Here is a 6,820-nt window from a genome sequence, read left to right on the forward strand (position 1 = left end):
GCAAACACCACACTTTCAAGTTTTTTTCCATCAGAAGATAAATCTCATCTTGAAGAAGTAAAATGTGGCAATTTATTGGTAATACCCTGTATGTTACAGCTTTTCCTTATAATACAATCTAAATGGGGATGAGATGGGATTTCAGGAGGCTGCCCGCTACCAGTACAGCCTCTTACCCCTCTCATAACACTAATTGTGCTTTCCTGATAGTCCCTTGTAAAGCCCTCTGAGTGAATAAATCTAACAGTAGGTATTGAGAAATGGAGCCAGAGAGAGCTCAGCCTTCCCAGGTGCCCAGTGATAGTCTCTGACTGTTCCCCATCTCCCACTAAGAGAAGTTTGGCCCTGTGTGAGGATTGATGCATTTTTCCAGTGGTTACAGAAGGATAGAAAAAAGACATTAAGCTGTTAAAGAGCATCAAAGGAGAGGAATGAGGATGGTGAAGGGACTGTAGGGGAAGCTTTATGGTGAGCAGCTTGAGGTCACTTGGTCTGTTCAGGCTGGAGAAAAGGAGACTGAGGGGAGACTTCATTGCAGTCCAAAACTTCCTTGTGAAGGGGAAGCAAAGGAGAGGGTTCTGATCACTCTTAAGGCCACTGACAAGACTTGAGTAAACAGCATGAAGCTGAGTTTAGATTGGGATTTTATTAGGAAAAAGTGTTTCACCCAAAGGGTGGCTGGGCAAGGGAACAGGCTCCCCAGGGAAGTGGTCACAGCACCAGCCTAACAGAGTTAAAGAAGTGTTTGGACAATGTTCTAGGGCACATAGTGTCAGTCTTAGGAATGGTGCTGGATAGGGCCAGGAGTTGGATTTGATCATCCAGCTGGGTCCCTTCCAACTCAACATATTCTATTTAAGAATTTTCTCTTAGTATAAAGGAAGAACTGTGATGTCTGCTTTTTAAGAATATCTGGAGCTAATCAGTTTGCTTCAGCTATTTCTTTAAGCTATTCTATTTCTTACCACTCCTTTTCATGGGTCCCTAAAAATCCTGGTTTGATTTGGATTTTTTAATTATTCCTTTTAGAACCTCCCCCCCTCCTTCATCAGAAGGAACAAAATAGATTCAAAAGGCACTTTTAACGCTGGGGCATTGTGGCTCACGCCTGCCAATGTTTGGTCAAAAGAGTAGGATAGCTTCTCCTCTGGTGCTTCCAGGTTTCTGTTTAGTGGTACTCTGTCCTTTTAGTCCTTGCCATATGGTACCCATAAAATGTCTTGCATGCTGATTTGAGTCTATGTATGTATTTGGGTATAGTTGCCTCTCAGTTTCTGTCCCCTAAGGTTCTTTTTTTTTTCATCTCCAGCTCCACAATTCATATTAAGAGAGAGCTCTGATGGTTTCTTTTATGATGATTTGTCCTCCTCCTGTTTCTTGCACACCTGCAAAGACTTGTGGACTATCTTTCTCTTATTTTGGACTTTGAAAAGTTGATTCTGAACATTTTTAGCAGGCATTATTTGCCTGTAGCAGTCTCTAGCCCAAGGTTAGTCTGTGTCAAGCAGCCTAAAGCCAGGTAGGTGTTTCATTGGTGTGGTTCATCTGCGTGCTTTGGTCCTGTTAATCACAAGCCAAATGTGACCAGGGAGCAACTGGGAATGAAAAATGCCAGTTTCCCCACTCATGAGATATTAAAGAGGGGATTAGAACAGGTTGCAGGTCAGTGAAGAAAATAAATTTTTTTTTAAAAATTAAAAAAATTAAATAAAATGAGGAAAATAATACCAAAAAAAAAGAAAAATTATGCAAATTTAAGCAATTACACCACCAACCAACTGCTGCCCAGCCTCTCCCTGAGCACCTTCTCCCCTCACCCCCAAATCTCCCCTCAGCTTTTTATGCTGAGCGTGACACCATACAGTATGGAATACCCCTGGGTCAGTTGGGGTCAGCTTTCCCAGCTGTATCATCTCCCAGATTCCTGTGCACCTCCAGCCTCCTCACTGGTGGAGTGTTGAAGGGAGCAGAAAGGGCTCTGACACTCTGTAAACATTGCTCAGCAGTAAAAAAAAAACATCTCTGTATTATCAAGACTCTAGCACAAGTTCAAAACTGTAACTGTAATAGCTCTGTAATAACTAGTGCGAAGATATTTAACTCTACCCCAGCCAAAACCAGCACATGGAAAATTAATTTCCCCTCAAACTCACTAATACTGAAAGGCAGCCTGAAATCTGAGGAAGAGCGAAGTGTGATGAACTTGGGTGTGGCTGGCCGCCAGCCAAGAGTCTGAGATAAGGGTCAAAGAGCTTGGGGAGGAAATACTGGGACTGATGTATGAAAAGCAGCACTGAGCATTTATTAAACAGAATAGAAAAGCTCAGTGTTTGATGGGCACAAAGTATGTCTGATGCAATTAAGACCTGACTTCAAGGAGGCAAATGTGGGAGGAAAAGAAGGGCTAAACATCTGTTTTAAGAAGTAATAGCCAAGTACGGAGAAGCTGAATCAAACAGTAAGTCTGGGGCTAGTGAGTAGAGTGATGCCATTCAGGGACCATCACACAGTGTGAGAAACACACAGTGGCCTGGAAAAAACATTTAAGAGGTGAAGGGACCACTGAAGGAGAGTCCCAATCCAGAGGATTGTAGTGGACAGCCATGGGAAGAGCCAGATCCATATAAGTCTGGTAATTGTGATAATAGCACTAAAAAGGACTTGTTTCCCCACACCACATGCCCTCCTGCACAGGGCAAGCCAGAGAACCAAATCACATCTCCATTTACCAAGACCACTGTAAAGAAAACAAAGACTGCAAGGCAACAGAGAAGAGAGCAAGTCACTATCACAACAGGCTTCATTCCACAGCAGATAGAAGCCATGACATGTGCCAGATGCTCTCAAAAGGGATTACACTGAGCAGCTGGTTAGGCTGAAGGGATGGCCTTGATTAAAGACACATCGCTGTATGATCTGTCTCAAGCAGTAGCCTCAGGTGAGATTGGAACCAAGGCCAGCCACATTGGCTGAAGGTCCCTCATCAGTGATGACTGATGGATGTGATGGCCCAAAAAGGGGTCTTACTGTGATAAACTGTACTGGGTCTGGCAAGGACAGAGTTACCTATCTTCAAAGCAGCCTGTTTGTGCTCTTCTTCAGGCCTGTGACTAACAGACAACATGCCCACATGTAGATATTGCTAAGCAGCGCTTGGAACAGCATCGGGATTTCTTTTTTCCCACTCTGCCCCCAACAGGAGCAGACTGGGGTAGGCAAGAAACGGAGAGTGGATACAGCTGGGACAACTGACCTGAACTGACCAAAAGGATGTCCCCTTTTATCATATAATGTCATCCTCAGCAAATGTAATGTTGACTGCTCCAATGTGCTATAGTTATCCACGTGTCCACTAAATCCATTCTCTACTACAGAGTTAGTCAACTTTCACAGCTGAGCTTTCAGATTTACTGCTAGGTAGTCCCATGATATCCTTCGGGATTCTTGATGTCAGGTTACATATTTTCATAGCCTGTGATACAGAAACTTTCTGTCTTCACATGGGTAATCCCCGAGTTCCTTTAAACTCACTGGTAATTACCATCTAATTATAGAGACTCGCTGATTTATGTATTTTTTCCCTCTTTCTTGAACACCATAATTCACAGTACTTTGACCTTGAGACTGTTCATGCTGTGTGCAAAGATTTGACACAGGAGCCTCCCTGAAATTCCTCAGTATTGCCACAGTTCTCCTAAGTGTTCCTTCTCTATTTTTGCATGATAAACTTCCTGGCAAGCTGTTCCACTTCTCATGTTTCATGTTTCTTTCAAATTTGAGAAGTTATTAATCAAACTAATCTGATATTGTTTGATTTATTTTTCACTTTACTATTTGAACACAGCTTCAGGTTTTTGAAAGATGCCTTACTTCTTCATCTTGTGACATTTCTTCTAAGAGTTTCCTTTAGCTTTCTCAAATGCAGCTTTGAAAATAGAGGCACATTTGCAGAAAGCTTGCCTCTTTAAATGGCCATTACTGAAGCTGGACCCAAACATAACATCTAATTTCCTTTAACTTTGTTGCTTGACCATAAAAACAGTGCTTTATTTTTATCATTCTACTATCATCATCCATTCCCAGGGTAACCCCCTTTCACAGAACTTGGTTTAAAGCAGGGTGTGGATAAGGTTAAGTATGCCTTGAAGCAAATTTTGTTGAGAACTGTGACCCCATTATTTGTCCAGATCAGGGGTCCCAGTAAAACAGTGATATTGTAGTAAGCACAGAACTTTCCACTGAGGGTCACTAAAGTAATTAGGGAATGGGACAGTCTGACATATGAGGAGATTGTGAGGCAGCTGGAGGAAAGGCTCAGTGGGGAGCATATCAAAGGAATTGTTTAGCCCAAGGAGGAAAGGCTCAGTGGGAATCATATCAAAGTGAATAAATACAAGATGGGTCCAAATTCTTCTCAATGGTATCCAATATCAGTATAAGAGGCAGTGGGCACAAATTAAAATAGAAGAAATCTCATTTAAACATGATTTTTTGTTTTTTAAGTGTGATAAAGCACTGGAGCAGGTTGCCCAGTGAGGTTGTAGAGTCTCCATCCTTGAGGGTATTAAAGCCTGATTTGACATGGCACTTGGCAATCTGCTCTAAGTGACCCTGCTTTGAGCAGCAGAGTGGACTAGATACCTCTATAGAGCTCTTTCAGCCTCAGCTATTCTATGTCTCTGTGATCCTATTTTCCTTATTCATCCTGCCCCCTCTCCAAAAAAAACCCCAAAAGCCGAAAAATCAACCGTACTCTTTTTCCATGTTACTTCATTCCCCCTCCTGAATTCTCTCCCCAGCCCAATGGCAGGCACACAGAAAAACATGGGGTACCTGTGAAAAGAAAGAGGAAAGAGCCCCCCTTAACTTGGCTGCAGAAGCCCTCTCCCCCTCCACCACTGCTGTGGTTATTGCCACCAAACAGGCATCAGGAAGAGGCACAGGCTGGGACCTGCCAGCAGCTGCTGGAGATTAATGAATCCCTGTTTCTTCCTTTTCCTCTTACTTTCTTTCTGAACATGCTTCTCACAGGAAATGGTGAACCTTATGTTTGCCACAGGCAACATTCTACTTTAAGGGTGCTGTCACCTTTGGAGCAACAGAGACACGGGGGGAAATACATGTTAAATACATCCTTCAGAGGTCAGACCAAGGGAATCAGCTTTATCACTACCCTAGGTGCAGATGCTGATGGACTCAGACTGTCTGCAAATGTCCTGCCCCTCAGTATGCAGTGGCAGTGCAGTATTTCAGGTACAGCCTCGCTGAGGCGCCATGAAGCCTGGTGCTATTGCTCTGCCTCCCTTGGGAATGCCAGCTGGTGCCTTCTCTGTTAAGGGCTAAAAGAGTCTGGCAAGCCTCAGCTTGTGGGTCACAAGGTGCCAGGGATTTGACTCCTCAGCCATGCTGATGTTAGGAGATGAGCTGCTTTGGTCCCAGGAAGAAATTAATTGTTTTAGTAGGAAAGGAGGCCAGTCCTCCATGAGCAGTGGGATGCTGACCTCACTCCCTAGTCTGGAAAGGCCTCACTAGAGGAAGGGAAGGTACACATTGCTCTGTCTCAGCAGACCCACAACTTCTGCACGTCTGTCCCTGCCACTGGTGAGAATTACTCACTGCATGGCACCACCTCTGCCAGGGACAAGACTGTCCATGACCACGGGGACACTAACATCTCCCTTAACCTAGTGACACACCTGAAAAAATAGCCTTCTCTACAATGGGATCTGTTGGATGATTCCTCTTAAAGATAAGGCACTCTCTAATCTTTGGGAAGGAGAGAACTCTGTTATATTTCTGCAGTATACTCACAGCAACCTAACTATGAAGCCTGGGGAAAAGACAGTCAGTCACCCTCTGTGGTAGAGTGCTAACTCCATGTTGCCCAAACATTTATGCAAAAGTCCTGGGTTTGTTGAATTTATGTGATGTGTCATGCCACATTTTCTTGCAAAGGTTTTTGGAAATTCAAGTAGCATATATCAGCCAGTTGACCGGATAATTCTCATAGCTTTCCAACACTTGACAGAACTCAAGGGCAGGATTCCTTACGGGAGAAATGGGCTGAGCAATTTGTATTTCTCCCAGCACCACCTAATTCTGCTATTGCACAGATATTTCACGTATATTGTCCTTGCCCATGCCAAGGGGTTTGGAACTAGATGACCTTTGAAGTCCCAACTCAAACCATGCTGTAATTCTAGGATTTCTACTCATTCACCCGGATGACACATGGGGCCTAGAGACCTGCACTTCCCCAGGACTCTACTGCAATCTCTTTCACAGTCTGGCATCAAGTATTCTATCCTGAAGCCTTCAGATACCAAGGCAAATTTGGAATAGGAGGTTACACACTACGGCGAGATATTTGGCTTCTTCATTCATGAGTTTGATGAAAAAGTACGAGGTGAACCACTTCGGTATTTGTAGGGTTTAGTGTGTTAGTGTGTTCATCTCCACCATAATCTCTCCTACAGTTGCTCTTATCTCAGATAGATCCTCAATGGAGGGAAAAAAGGGTTCTTCTCAGAGGCGCCTTGCGGCCGTGCCCCGCGGCGGAGCTGGACAGCGGCCTCCGGCCCCGCCCCGGCCGCCCCGGCCCCGCCCGCCGCTGCTCCGGGCCACGCGGGGGGCACCGGTCCGCCGCTCCAGCGCCGCGCTTTAAAAGGATGCTGTGGCCCCTTCCTTTTTCTCCTGCCTCGCCAATGCGTTTATTTATTTATTAATTCATCGCTGAGCAGCCGCTCCGCGATGCCCGGCGGGCGAGCGGCGGGGTCGGAGGGGCGCCGCGGCCGCGCCAGGTAGACCCGTGCCCCCTTTG

This window comes from Melozone crissalis, unplaced genomic scaffold (genome assembly GCF_028551555.1).
Source record: "Melozone crissalis strain CALT ecotype California unplaced genomic scaffold, PUWL_Pcris_2 ptg000042l_1, whole genome shotgun sequence".
In the NCBI taxonomy this organism is placed as follows: Eukaryota; Metazoa; Chordata; class Aves; order Passeriformes; family Passerellidae; genus Melozone; species Melozone crissalis.